This window comes from Phacochoerus africanus, chromosome 4 (genome assembly GCF_016906955.1).
Source record: "Phacochoerus africanus isolate WHEZ1 chromosome 4, ROS_Pafr_v1, whole genome shotgun sequence".
Classification (NCBI taxonomy): Eukaryota; Metazoa; Chordata; class Mammalia; order Artiodactyla; family Suidae; genus Phacochoerus; species Phacochoerus africanus.
In genome coordinates this window covers 96449816-96465404 of record NC_062547.1, presented here as the reverse complement: position 1 = coordinate 96465404, position 15589 = coordinate 96449816, and the positions used below count along the sequence as shown (strand labels likewise).

At 38.8% G+C, this 15589-nt stretch overlaps 1 long non-coding RNA gene across 8 annotated transcripts in view; it reads right to left on the bottom strand.

Moving 5' to 3' along the window:
- Nucleotides 1-15589, bottom strand: part of LOC125126158 (uncharacterized) — a 150074-nt gene that overhangs the window by 32235 nt on the left and 102250 nt on the right. For 4 of the 8 annotated variants that reach the window (XR_007134519.1, XR_007134521.1, XR_007134526.1 and 1 more), the window contains exons 5-6: nucleotides 14596-14728; nucleotides 5811-5939 (exon numbers count right to left, since the gene is read on the bottom strand). The exons of 2 other annotated variants lie outside the window; for them this stretch is intronic. This is a non-coding gene — a long non-coding RNA (uncharacterized LOC125126158). The remainder of the gene's footprint in view (nucleotides 1-5810; nucleotides 5940-14595; nucleotides 14729-15589) is intronic. 2 more of the 8 variants (XR_007134523.1, XR_007134522.1) reach the window with 2 other exon arrangements.

Genomic DNA, 15589 nt, shown 5'->3' with positions numbered 1-15589 from the left:
AGAAAGCAATCTCCTTGTGGCAGCTTACTTATTCACTGTGTATACTGGAGGTAAAACAGGGTGGCGTCTGGTGAGTGGCCAACATCAGTGTGCTTTAAATTGTAATAACTTTTGAAATCCTGGCTTGGGAGATAAATCTGAAGCTAGGCACAAATTTAGGCTCCAAGTTGCTGTCAATAAATAGATCATACCCAAATCTCCAATGGTTCCCAAGTGAATATAAAATAAAGGCCACACTTATCAAATTGACATTTAGAGCTCTCCACAATCTGATAGCAACCTATCTTTCCAACATTTTGACTGCTATTTTCATTCACTAACCCTCAGTTCCCTGTAGAAAAATCTATTCACAGTTACTCTAAAACTTCATATGGATTCTAGATTCTACAATTTTGCTTATGTATATCCCTTTTTGAGACGGCCACCTCCTTACTTCCCAACAACCACATCTTCCCTTTAGACCCATCCTAAAGACTCACACTGTGTTTTCTTCTCACTTGCTTCAAACTATGATGGATTCCCTCTCTGTACTGATCACCTGGAGAAGTGATCTCCCACACTACTCATGAGACCTTTGTTGGGGCTCTCTTTGTTTGCTAGTTTAACATTTTTTTTCATACGTCTTGTCGTCTCCACCAAATCTGCTGTGCCTGGTGCTGTGATTAAGTTCCAGAGTATAAGTTCCTTGGAGGCAATCACTCCTTTCTTTGTGCAGGCTTCACAAAGCTTAGAAAAGGCACTCATTTATATATGTCTATGGATCACTTTATTGAATTCTTGCATCTTAACTATAAGTGCATAATCAATGTTAAGCGTTCAACTCCAAATTTCTCCAACTGTGGAGACTTTTGCCAAATTGAGGCTGACTTTATAAAAGCATATTGCTCGGCATTTCATGTAAGCCTGAGATAACACCCTAAAATCAAAGATAGAAAAATACAGATTGAAAGCCTAAGAAATAGAGATAAAATTAAAAATTCCCTTTAAAAATCTGCAGTAATATGCTCTGGTTTTTTAAGATATCTTTTCAATACAACTAATAGTCTGACCATCAACGAAGGACTACATGAGTTTTGTTAAAAACAAGAGATCCCTGGGAGTTCCCACTGTGGCTCAGTGGGTTACAAACTGGACTAGGATTCATGAGGATGCAGGATGGATCCCTGGCCTCACTCAGTGGATTAAGGATCCTGCGTTGCTGTGGCTGTGGCATAGGCCAGCAGCTGCGGTTCCAATTCAACTCCTAGCCTGGAGACTTCCATATCCTGCAGGTGCAGCCATAAAAAGCAAAATAAATAAATAAACACAATTTTTAGAAATAAATAAATAAAATGAGAGATCTGCAGGATGGACCCCATTAGGTATTGACAGCAAAAATAAAACATGCAAACTATATTGTGTTCAAAATGCTGAGACAAACCTGGCTGGTTTACTCTTAGCTAAGCTCTGAAAGAAGCACTCTACTGAATAACCTAGGACAACGGAGCTATCTAAAAGGAATTTGGGAAAGTAAATCAGGGAAGATGACAATGTCTAGAAAAATAAATGTAGTAACAAAGAAAAATTTTACACTAGCTGCAATGTGATGATAACTACTCAGGACTCCCGCACAAACTTTTTATGCCAAAGTAACCATTCCGTAGAACCAAAGAACGTTAAATTCAAACAACCAAGTGGACTGACTTCTCTCAGTTAATTGGCTGGTCAACTGAACTGATTATATTTAGGCAAAAAACCCTCATAATTTAAAGTGACCTCAATATTTAAAGAGTATATAGCTGTAAAAAAAAAGCATCTTCTAAGTTTAAAGTAGCATATACAATGTACTGCCACCAAAGGCGTGTGCTCCTTTCCAGAGTGTCAAGTTGTTACTGAAAAGTGACTATTCAGCCAGGAACTCCATTTCCCAGCCCCTTGCCTTTAGGTGAGGCCGTCTGACTACTTTTCATCAAAGAAAAATGAGACTAAGTGGGATGGACTATTTGGGGATAAAATAGTTAAAAAGCATCTGTGCCTTGACCATGACCTCTCTTTCCTCTCTGCTAAGGCTCTTCTCCTTTACCTGCTCTCACCACTGCTGCAGTTTGGTCCCTGTGGTTGGAAAGAGATTTTGTCATAAGCTAAGAGTATTAGTAAGCTCAGGGTGCTATAACAAACAAACAAAACAAAAAAATCATAGGCTGGGTAGCTTAAGCAACAGACATTTATTTATCACAGTTCTGGAAGTTGGGAAGTCCCAGATCAAGGTGCCCACAGATTTAGCTATTGGCAAAAGTCTTTCTGGCCTGCAGGAGGCGAACATCTTGCTGTATACTCACTGGTGGAGAAAGGAACTTCCTCCTATTAGAAGGACACTAATCCCATCACGGGAGCTCCACCCTCAGGACCTCATCTCAACCAAACCACCTCTGACAAACTCCACCAAATAATGCCTCCTAACACCATCATGTTGGGGGTTAGGTCCTCGATATATGAACTGGGTTGGGGGGGACAACAATACTCAGTTTGTAAGAGTAAGATTTCTATTCTCCAGTCTGATATTTATTAATTTCTATTTACATATTCGATCTTAAGAAGAGGCTTAGAAAAAGGTCCAAGTATTTGGGGGAAAATGGGACCACTGTCCATGCCTGTAATTCAACATTTGGCTATAAGAAAAATGATAATGATAAAAAGTGAACAGTTCTGTTTACTTTTGTGTGTGTGTGTGTGTCTCTTTGTCTTTTCTACTCCCGCACCCACAGCATAGGGAGGTTCCCAGGCGAGGGGCCTGATCGAAGCCTATGTATGCCACAGCAACTTGGGATCCAAGTCTCATCTGCAACCTACACCGCAGCTCAAGGCAACGCCAGATCCTTAACCCACTGAGCAAGGACAGGGATCAAACCCGAAACCTCATGGTTCCTAGTTGGATTCATTAACCACCGAGCCACGACGGGAACTCTTCTGTTTACTTTTTAAAAAGAGCTTCTTTGGAGTTCCCGTCGTGGCGCAGTTTTTAACGAATCCGACTAGGAACCATGAGGTTGAGGGTTTGGTCCCTGGCCTTGCTCAGTGGGTTAAGGATCCAGTGTTGCCATGAGCTGCGGTGTAGGTTGCAGACGCGTCTCGGATCCCCCGTTGCTGTGGCTCTGGCGCAGGCTGGCAGCTACAGCTGCGATTCGACCCCTAGCCTGGGAACCTCCATATGCCGCGGCAGCGGCCCAAGAAATAGCAAAAAAGACAAAAATATAAAAAAATAAAATAAAAAGAGCTTCTTTATAACCATTTGTTAAAAATAAATATCATGTTCTAAAGGCTTTTTGTTTTAATATTTCAAAAGGAAAAAAAACTTTCTTTCAATTAAAACTGAACTAGTCAGAGCTGAAGAAATCTCTCTAAAATTATGCTTAAGGCTGTTGCAGTTGAAGACCCTCCCCCAACCCCCTCCAAGGTATTCACTGGTAAGGCCTCCAGGCCAGTACTGTAGCCTAATGTGAAAGTGAACTGATTCAAACCACGGTCTACCCAATTAAGTCCCCTGCAGAGCCCCTACTCATTGTAAAGAACTACATTGTCTTCCTAATCATCTAAATTAGAATAAACTTAGATGAGCTCTTATCTGCATCACAGTCTTGTGGAACTGGCAACATTACCCAGAAGCTGACCAAGAAAAACAGAAAGTAAGGTCCTGTGAACTGCAACACAGTGAGACAAACCCTAAGTGTCCCTAAGATGTTAGAAATAAGACACACTTTACCTAACTGTCCTACAGTTTCTTTCACTGTTAGCTAACTAGTGTTTACAAAGTTAAATGAGAAGTAGCTCAAGCAAAAATCCCATTATTAAAAAAATAATAATTTAAGAACTACTTTCCCTTGGTTTAAACCAATTTTCTCATTTTCCCCCAGCTTAGGTTGTTATTTGGGATTTCCAAATATAATAGCGTTTCTTACCATTCTTAATTGCACCATAATGGGTGTTAAGCACAGAAGTGTGTGCAAACAGACTCGACTTTTCTAGTCTTTGACTGTTCCTTGCCTCTGGCCTCTGTCAGAGAGGCTTGCTAACTGCATCTCAGGGGAGCAATCACACGGCTTGACTCAGCCTGTGGCTCTGACTATTGGGACTTCCTGAAGTCACAACCACTTTGGCGTCCAGAACTGGGGCACGGTGTGTCTACTCTTCATAAAATCCAGAGATTGCAAGGGAAGTGTGAAATGTGAGAGGTGATTAGGGATGCACCTCAAATGGTATCAAGGGAGCCAGTTAGCAATGCAAAATATGAGATAATATAAACATAACATTCACTGCCAGTTGATCACTTATGTGAGCACCACAAAAAGCAAAATACAACAGGAAAAAAAAAAGGAGATGAGCAACAAACACAAGATTTTCTCAAGATAATTTTGAGTAAAAGTTCAATTTCATGGGGAAAAGATGCATAATAAAGTGACGTGGGATGATATGCCAGATATGCCAGAAAAATGTGATGAGTCTATTTGTCTTTCTGGAAGTTGCTTGGTATTAATCATTCCTAATGGGTGTACCCAGTCCTTTTCATACATCTCCCCTTCCTTTCTTGTATGTTATTGATTGAGAGAATTTAAAGTTGGAAGATGCAATTATTTTGGCTGTATTTAACCTTCCTTTGTGATTACAATAGAACGATTCCATTTTCACTAGTAAGAAGCCAAAGTAATTTTAATTCAGGAATTTCTCTTTTAATTATTAGTTTTTAAGGAACACAGCATCCTGCCTAGCAGAGGGTCCTTTCTTCCTCAGTATTCTGGCGTAGCTACCCTCCTGTCAGCCTAGGCTTTCAGAGAGAGGAGAAAAAAAATTTCATAAAAGCCTTGGCCTAATTAACAAGAATGAACTAGATTTTATGATGAACAATTTATAGGCAGTTAATAGAGCTCATACACGGTAGCCAGGAGCTAGATAATTTATCATAAAAGGAATCTCAGTTACACTCCTAATCCTCATTCTCTTGATACTGCAACCAACTGCATTCACAATTGCCACTTTTATAAGCTTTGATTTACTGACAAATGATGCTGCATTTTATAGTCAAAATGAAACTTATAAATGCAGTAAATACTTGTATCTCTGCCCATATGCTTCAACTTCTTTGCCAAACAATTTACTCTTCTACATTGTTATCTCTGGATAAAAATAAGTTTTCAAAGATCTCCTAAGGATTCTTCATACTAGCACAAATGATAATAAAAATAAAAGCAAATTGTTTATTAACCATCCTAAGTATTTGTTGAAAAGAACCTGATTTATCCCTAAAAGAATAATGTAGCTATTATAACGAGTACTTTTCAGAATTAGGAATAAGATAAAATAGGAAATATCCAAATGTAATTTTTTGGCCACACCCATGGCATGCGGAAGTTCCCAGGTCAGGGACTGCACCCATGTCACAGCTGTAACCAGAGCTATAGCAGTGACAATGCCAGATCCTTAACCTGATGCTCCAAAGGGAACTCCCCCAAATGTAATGTTTTAAAGGACAGAATTTAAAGTAGGTGAGACCCAGGAAATCACGGTGTCTCCTCTCACTTGGTGTCTTACTGCTATTTCTGTTTCAACATTATAACAAAACACTCACATTGGGTAAGCAGATCTGGGTGACTATGCATACAATAGATCAGCTACATTTTGTTTATCCATTGATCTACAGAGGGGTTCTTGAAGTTCTCAAATTAGATGACACTTCCCCCAGGAAGCTTCCCCTGACTGAAGCTTCCCCCTTCTAGTTGCCTTCTTACCATCTATTCTTTCTCTTATCACAAACACACATTAAACTGGGTTGTAATTACCTGCTAAGTGTTCTATCCCCACACTGGACTTCAGGACAGTAAGGACCACCAAAGGCTCACACTGGAGTCAAGTATAATGCCTGAGACATAAAGCATTTCTGAAGGAATGATGTTCTTGGTTTCCAGAGCCTGTTAATTTAAGTGAGAATAAATCATTCTAGTTGTATGATTCAGTAATAACTTTGGTGACTAAAACTGACAGTGAATAAGTCTATATTTTAAAAAGTAGAAGAGTCAAAAGTCATGACTTTCTCTACTCCTTTCTTATGACCAGCATTATAAGTACTTTTAAACATTATGCTTTGTATTTTCTGCATTTTAAAGGGGACATGTTACAATTCAAAAAGTGATAGAAAAAAATAACAAAAATAAGAAATGACTGTAATAAAAGTCCAGGAGGGAAGGTCAGAGAAATACAATTGTTTGACCTGAAACACATGTGCTAAATACTACATTAATCAAGGTCTCTGGGGACACAAAGAAAGTACTGCCTGTTTCTTGAAGGGACAGAAGTCAGGGGCCATTGCAAAGTTGTTTAGGCCACCAAAAGTAACAGCTTCCTGACCTAGCAAGCTAAAATGTGAGATTATGTGTCTATGGGTCCACTCAACAGACCATTTTTCAAATGATTAGGAATTTAGTTCTGCCTGCCAGACAGCCAGTTTTTATATGGCTGGTCAAAGTACAGGCATGTAGTCAATTACGGTTTATCATCAACTATTCCCAAATATCAAATATACCTCTCTTTCACTCAAGGTTTCTCATCGCCTATCAAAAGATTATGAAGATAGCTCCTATTATTTTTTAAGACAGACATTTTTCTAGCAAAAAAAAAAAAACAAAAAACCAAAAAACTAAAGGGAAGTGATCCTTTTCCCTCTCAGATTCTCCCTATCACTCCTGAGAGGCTGAGGTTCCAATAGCTGTTGCAGAAAGCAGATCCATGGCTACCAAATCACCCTCAAGAAGATAGCATCCTCGGCACACTGGGGATAGCTAGCAGGAGGATACTGCTGAAAATATGTTAGTACCCTGACACCTTTTCCAATTTCATCCCTGTCATGGACGTGCAGAGACCCAGCGCAGACCTCTACTGAGGTTACCAGCCCAGCAAGGCTGTGCCAACCTGTGATACCTATGAGAGGTGGAACCAACAGTTTTTCTGCGCTGAGTCAAAATAAAGCCTAAAATGCTACCTTTTATGATTCTGAATGTCAACTAAAAATAACAGAGGTGGTTAGTTCAGACCTACAATTCACCTTGGAGATTTTTCCTAATTGTACATATCCTCCAACGTGTCTTTTTTCCAAATGGAATCGGTCACTGACATGTGGATATGCGCCTAATAGCAAAATAAAAATATTCCCTGCCTGAAGCATTATAATAAAGTTGTCTTTTGTCATTTCATTGTCTCAGAACATTTAATCAATTGACGTGACATCTGTGGCAGGTCAAAAGGAACCACCTCTATTAATTTATAATTGCAATAGTCATTAACTTATTGATAGCTTTCTCATTACTTTAACTTATTTTTATCAGTTTCAGTTGTTTAAATGTTTTTAAACTGTAAAGACTCTTGGGAGTCAAGGATAAAAACTGATACACTTTTTAATCCTGTGTTCCCATTTTTTAAAAATCCAGCTGCAAGGAAAATCCTAAAGTGGATACATTTATCTGCAAAAAAAAGCTGGCTTCCCACTTAGGAAGGTTTCCTATTGTTTACCTAATTTTAAGAGCCTAAGATGCTCCTCCAAGAAAATTCTCACCTAAGTTTTATATTAAATGAAATTTTGAGAGTGTATTTAATTCTTCTAAGAACCAGGTACATAGTAAAGCCCCAAATTTACAATTTATATCTCCCTTCTTTTTCCAGCTCAGGAAAGGATTCCTTATCAGTTATTTCCAAATGCATGAGAACATCAATCAATAATTTTCTTCTTCGTATAGTATTATCTCTTCTCTAGTTATAAAATAAAAGCCTTGTCTCCTTATTAAAGAAGGAGTGTGTGTGTGTGTGTGTGTGTGTGTGTGTGTGTGTGTGTGTGTGTATTTACATGGTGAATGAGAAATGAAGTGAAATGAAAGAATACAAATACTTCCCAGGATGCTGAATGAGACAAAGTAAGTAGTTAACTCACTGTGCCTACAAATAAAATCAAATCTTTTGTCCTTCTACTCCCTCCTCCATGTCCCCAGAACCCTTTACCAACCTGACTCCTGGCAGAAGCCAGCTCCCCTGTCTTTATCTTCCTGAGTTTACAACAGGATTCTGATGACCCTATCTTCATTCTGGCAGCAGAGAGCTAAGTACTTTACTGACAAGGCTTGTCCCAGACAGACAATGGGAAGCAGATAACTGTTAAAAATGCTTAATTCCAAACATGGGAATGAATTAGCTAAACTACTTTGGTAATGATTTTCCTCAGTAACAAATACCAGGAGGAAAAGCATTCCTTAGCACAACTGGTTGGGTTCATTTACTCAAAATGCTTTGCATAAGTTGTGATAAATAGTCTACATTTTTTTCTGATATTGTCTCCATCTTACTGTGAATTTTAGGTCTTAAACAAAGACGATGTTTTAAATATTTGAGGACATACCAGACAGGCATCCTCCACCCTATTACCAAGAATATTACAAATACTAGCTAACTTGGGGAGTATGCATCCCATATTTATTTCCCACCAAGCTTAGAAAATGTCTGTGCATATATGCATTTGCATGCAAATTTTCTTACTGAACATAAGCATACTCACAAAACCAAAGTCACTCTTTATTTGTGCAGCTAGCAAGTCTGTTAGACGAGGGACTAAACCGCATGTATAGTTCATGGCATCTCTGAATGGCACGCCCTCTTTACAGAATGTGGGCCACTCATCTAGACATCCTGGTATTTTGACATAAGCCCTGTCAGATAGAAGATTCCATGCTACCAGATACACTTCTTTTGAAAATGTCATCCAGGGTAGAAATTGATTTTCTGCCTCAAATGCAGCTGCTGGTCTGAGAAACCTCCTATCCTATTAAAAGTGTCCCTGTTCCACCTCCATCTAGACGCAGGCCACATGATGACACTGACATATTTGTAGGAATGCAAAATTCTCACTGACTCATTCATTCATTCAACAATTTGCACAAATAACCATTTAATTGCTAGAGATGTGGCAATGAACAAGATAGTCAAGGTCCGTACTCCCATGGAACTACTTTCTCTGATTTCAAATAGTGTATTCTTTTGAAAAAAAATAATATGAAACACGGTAATTTGCTAGAGAAAGATTATTTTGGACTGGATGGTCAAAGAAACTCTCTCCCAAGGCTGTGATATTTGAGCAAATCATACACAACTACGGATATTAAATAACCTAGTAGAAAGGACACAGGATTTGAAGACAGAAGATTCAAGTTCTAATTTCTTCTTTTTAATAATGATTTTTATTTTTTCCATTATAGCTGGTTTACATGTTCTGTCAATTTTCTGCTGTTCAGCAAGGTGACCCAGTTACACATACATGTATACACTCTTTTTTCTCTAATTTCCTAAAAGTCTTTAGGCAAGTTCCTGAAAGCCTTCTACCTTTTAGCAAAGTATTGGTATCCCACTAGGGCAGGCCATCTTTCATTTTCCCTAAAAGGGTTGAGCCTAGCTCAATTTGATGAGTTTTTTCATTATGATATTTATATTATGACTAAAACCCACTACATCTATTTTTGGTTTTTTTTTTGTTTTCTCATGGCCCCCACTCACAACATATGGAAGTTCCTGGGCCAGGGATTGAATCTGAGATGCAGTTGCAACCTATGCCCTAGCTGCAGCAATGCTGGATCCTTTAACTCACTGTATAGAGCCAGAGATCAAACCCACAACTTCCGCAGTGGCCTGGACCACTGAGGTAGGATTCCCTTTTTTTTTCAAGGGTTGCACCTGCAGCATATGGAGGTTCCCAGGCTAGGGATGGAATTGGAACTACAGCTGCTGGCTTACGCCACAGACACAGCAACACAGGATCTGAGCCACATCTGCAACCTACACCACAGCTCATGGCAACACTGGATTCTCAACCCACTGAGCGAGGTCAGGGATCGAACCCACATCCTCATGGATACTAGTCAGATTCATTTCCACTGAGCCACAACAGGAAATCCTGAAGTCAGATTCTTAACCCACTGTGCCACAGAGGAAACTCCACTTCCATGTTTTTAATTATGAAGAATCTAAATCAGTGGTTTCCAGCCCTGGATGAACTATAACTTGGAATCCTAACCGTGCTAGCATTGTTTTAAACACTGAAGTAAATAATGTGAGATGAATTAGTGGGAAGGATTTAAAGGTACAATATCCAAGCAACAACGAAACAGGGTGAGCTGGGGTCTTTCAAGATTGCTAAGTCTGATGTCTCAAGATGCTCCACTGCCTTATAGAAAACCACCAACATTTTCACCTTCCATTTATCCAAGGTGATTTAGCACTAGATATTTGTATCAGGAGTAGAAAACAAATTTGTGATAACATCATCAAACGAGATTGGAATCAGAGGTGATGTATATGTTTGTGGTACGACCACACTTGTTACCACATTTTTTTCAAGTTATGCAACAGAAATCACACTCTCTTGGGGTTAAATACTGCCCTACTCTCTTCAAAAGATTTTAAATTTCACACATCCACCCACACAGTAAATTAGTAGTCCAAACCAGATGGAGGTTAGCGTTTTTAGGTTAGAATGACTGTCTGGAGAAAGGCTTTCCTTGAATTGCCCATAACTATTGCATTTACCTTTAGGTCTATTAGTGTTCTGCTTGTTTTCTCACATTAAAGTGCATTTAAATGGTTTTAACTCTTACTCTGAGCTACTCAATCTTCCATACCGTGAGGCGGCCATGAGGAGTGACTCAAAACCAGTCATTAGGAAGAAAAAAAAGGATTTGGAAATGAATGGGAATCCTTTTAATAAACAAATACATTCACAAGCTAGCACTTTTTCTCATGGTGGTTTCTATCACCCCCATCAAGTTCGCATTTCTTCTTTCTATTCACATTTTACTCAACTTTCAAGGCCTAACTCTACCTTCCTCTCCTTATTGCCTCTATCAGCCTTCTGGAATGAATAATTTTTGGTGTATGTATACCACTGACTTCTCATCCTTCTAATTGTAACTGTACTTGATTGATTTAACTGAAGTATAAGTCCCTACGAGATAATAAACATATCTTACACTGTTGTGTCTTAATAGCGTCTACATTATTAGACCAGAGTCAGCCAAAAAATGGAACTATATTTGGAGAAGTCTCATGGCTATAGGATTAGAGCTTAACCTGAATCATATATTCAGAAAAAAATAGTAGAATAGACCCACAAAGCATGTCCTTGGCTAGAAACCAGTAATTTTAGAGACAGGAGGAAAGATCTCAGAATCTGAGAGCAGAACTAGATTTGAAAGTTAATCAGTTCTCTTTAAAATAGGCTTACAGGATTCCAATAGGAATAAATGTAATATGTGTAAAGCAGCTATACAGTTACTAGCACACAGTAGGTTCTTGATAATTAACAGTTGTTATTATGATGGCCCAGTATTGTTTGAAAAAAACTTTTAATATATTTTTGCCTGTAAATTCAGGAAGAGATATAAAAATCATAGGCAAAAAATTGAAATCTATGAGAAAGATTAACTGGGTCACACTGAGTACTTGGCTCCAAGTGAAATTTCTATCAGTGTAGGAAGATGACTACTCTGATTTTTCTCTTATCCCAGGAATGTATCTTTTCTTCCCTCCTTTTGGTTAGTCTTAGAAAGTGTTAAAGCTTCCATATTCTAGAAACTACAACAATGTGGTGCAAAGGAAAGAGCCCAGGATTTGAAATCAGCATATGTGAGTCCTGGTCTCATTAGAAGTTGAGCAAATATCTTAACCTCTGTACCTTGTTTCGATACATGTAAAATGGGCATAGTTACTATACAGTGCTCTTGAGAAAATCAAGATGGTTTATAAAATGTATAAATACCTTGAAGATGATCAGCCAAACATTTCAGCAATCAAATTTAAAAAAAATGTATATTGAATCTTGGTACATTTGTCTACTATAAGCAAAGGACTGTAAAAGACACTAAAGAAATTGGAGCCCAAATCCAATCTAGGAGAACTAATCACTAATGAGACTGCAATCACTTAAGGCATAAAACTGAATGAATACAGTACCAACTGCAAAAAAAGCAGAACATTTCCTAGAGCCCCACCCCACCCAGGGCTATCACTCAAAGGCCACCTCAAGAGAGATCTAATCTACCTCTGGAAGCCTCAGGCCCCAAGTCTAGTTTGGAAATTGCTTCAGCCAAGTTGGAACACGAGCTATTCCCAAACATGTTCTGAACTTTTCCTCTGTTTGCTTATGCTCCTTCCTTACACACCTAACCATCAGCTACCCAGAATCTTTTCCCTTTTTAAAATTCCTTCCATTTATTACCACACATCTTAGTGGTCACTTTTTCCATGAAGCTTTCCTAAGTCCTTAAACTAACCACATATTCCTTTTTCACTTTTGAAGCCCCCATTTATTTTGTTAGTGACTCTTTGTGGCAGTTTGTATAGTCTCTTTACATATTATCTTTTTCCTACTGGACTAGAAGAGAGAAAACTTAACCTCCTTCACTATGTATCACCCAACAACTTATTCATAGTTGACACTGGACTAACTTTTTAAAAATTAAATTGACTAATAGGACCTGATTGAGATGTTTATAAATAAGGCAATCTTAATCTTTTTTTTTTTCTTTTTTGTCTTTTTTAGGGCCACACCTGGAAGTTCCCAGGCTAGGGGTTGAATCGGAGCTGTAGCTACCAGCCTGCACCACAGTCCCAGCAACGTGGGATCTGAGCTGCGTCTGTGACCTACACCACAGCTCATGGCAACACTGGATCCTTAACCTGCTGAGCAAGGCCAGGGATCCAACCCAAGTTTTCATGGATACCAGTCGGGTTTGTTACTGCTGACCCATGACAGGAACTTCTTAGTCTTGATTTGAATAAAATAACTCCGTGCTCCCTCGCTCATTTATTTCTTAAATAGTTGTTGGTGCCTATCAAGTCTATGGGAATTATGCAAGGAAACAGCTGATTGCAGATGCAGATGATAAGGCTTTGATAAAAGATGTGCAGGATGGGTCGTCTGGGGGAAGGAAGGAGATGGAAACTCATTCCTTAACACTCTCCAGTGGACTTTTAATGACCAAAAGAAGAGTTTTCTCAGTTGGGGATCCCCCACTCCCAAAGTTGGCTTTGACATCAAGCCTCTGTCTCTACAAAGAGGACAGGAGCAGAATAATTCAAGTTCAGCCAAAGAAAAGATATAGAGCAAAGGTAGAGGAGGCCTCTTCTCTCTCTGCATATTGAATGGGTAGTCCTTATCAGTGGAAAATATTGTGAAGATTGATAAATATTTCCATCTCCCTAGTAAAACTTCATGTTACATACAAGTCACTGTAATCACATTATTTTTTTTATCATTTTCTTTACTGATTCCAAACAACTGAATCTTAGAAATGGTAGTGTGGAAATACGGCAAACATCTTAATTGAAGCAGCAACAAACTTGAGGCTGAAACAATGTTTTTGTATATTCCTTCTCCATTTCTCCTTTTGGATTATAGATTATGAAAGAGGGATTTTATGCAGCAGTTGGTGACAAAATATATTTCTTATTAATGTGTAATATTTGCTACATTAATAATTTTATGGCTTTAATTATTGATGCAAACTTAATTGTGCCCCATGTCCCTTTTTCTTGCAGCTCAATAAAAACTATATATTTCTTTAATTAGGCTTCATTTGAAGACTGGAAGACAATGCAGGAGTGGTTTCTCGCTAATTCACCTATCTACAGCCAGGAAAGAAATGGAATTAGTATCTCCAGTGTGGTTTAGTGAGAAAAAGCATCTAACTGTTCTGAGAGTGTGGCTTTCCTTTGCACAGTTAACCTCACCCAGAGGCCAGGGATATACAGCCAACTGAAAGCGAACACTGCAACAGGGGTGGTTCTCTCCCTTTCCTGGCTCTGGGGGAGAAATTTCATTGATTTTAGGAGAGATAGAAAGGAAAATTGGAGTCACCTACATGGTTATCATTACTGACTTCCCTCTTTATATTCTCTGCTTTACTTGAAAAACAATCTTTGTCTTTCCTGCTTGATTTCAACATTTTGTTGTAGTCCACTTACAATCACCAGGAATGTTATAACCACTTTATTCTGTGTCCAAGTGTTTCAGAAACAACTATGAGAGAGGCTGGATGGAAGGAAACTAATATTTGCTAGGCATCTGGTCTGGGTTATACAAGGTGCTCCCAATCAATTATTGCTTTAATCTCCAGGGGTCACGATCGCAAATGCCGACAAGTGCAGAAATGAAAAGAGCAGCTCTGGCTTGAGAAACCAGGTGCCTTCTGAGCTCCATCTTTCATTTTCCATGTTTGATAGAGAAGGGAGTTCAGAAAAAAAAAATTTTTTAAGAATAACATTTGTAACAGTCTGAGAATAACAACAGAGCAATGAATTGCAGCTGATACTCTGCCTTGGTGTCAGGTGCAGTATTGGGAGAGACCGGAAGGGCCAACTGGAAGGTTCATATATCCCATCTCAGCGTCCCAATTCCAGCCCACTGCTGTCATGCTGACAGCTCTTCTAAATTTTTATGTGCCCCTTAAAAGCTTCATTCTTACCTACATTTGTGTTCTACTGTTTCGTAAAAAGTTACCATAAACTTAGTAGCCTAAAACAGTACAAATTCCTTACCTCACAGTTCTGCTCCAGAGGTTAGACGAGTTGGCTGGTTCCTGTGCTCAGGGTGTCACCAGGCTAGACTTGAGATGTTGGCAGGGGCTATAATCACATCTGTGACTCTAGAATCCTCTTCCAAACTCAGTGACTGATGATACAATTTGTTTATTGTGATTATATGAGCAATAACCCTATTTTCTTGCTAACCATTTGTTAGGAACTAGTCTCATCTTCTAGAGTCTGCCCTTGCATCCTGGCTCTGTAGCCCCTCCACAGAACCTCCTACCACATAGAAAGCTTACTTTTTCAAGCCTTGCAGGAAAATCTAAAACCTCAAACCTCTCTAGCCTCTTTTAGGAGCTCACCTGAGTAGGTCAGGTTTCACTGAGGAGGTCGGTGAAATGATTGGCAACCTTAATATCAGCAAACTCCCTTCTGCCACATAACATATTCAGAGTGGTATACTCCTATCAAATTCACAAGAATCAGTTCCTACTGAAGCTGGAGGGGATAATGCACCAGATTGAGGGGGTGGGGGGTGCTCTTGGAACTCCACCCAGCATCGTTCTCAAGCTTCCCACAGAAGAAGAGCACTCTTAAAAAATGAGCTGCTGAATAGCCATAAATACTTTAACTTCCTTTCAATTTCTACAACTGCTTTGACCTCTTAGCACTATCTTATCACATTATCTGATTGGTCCAACGCCAGCTACAGTCAGTGCCTGTCACTATTTTAAAAACTTCAATGTTGGAGCCTTTTCCTGCTATTTGATAAGTATAATAAATAGTTGTCACAAATGAAATTTGCACAAAAGCTGACTGTGATGTCAATACTAGGTATAGTTTTTGTAACTATAATGGGGGTTGATTCTTTAAATCCTAAATTTATCATTAGTACACTATTCAGAAGGACTTAGTCTCCTGATATACATAAAAAATTCAAACTTCAAAGCATTTTAGAAAATGAAAGTCCCATTTTTATTCTAATGAAAATATTTTTACCAAGAAG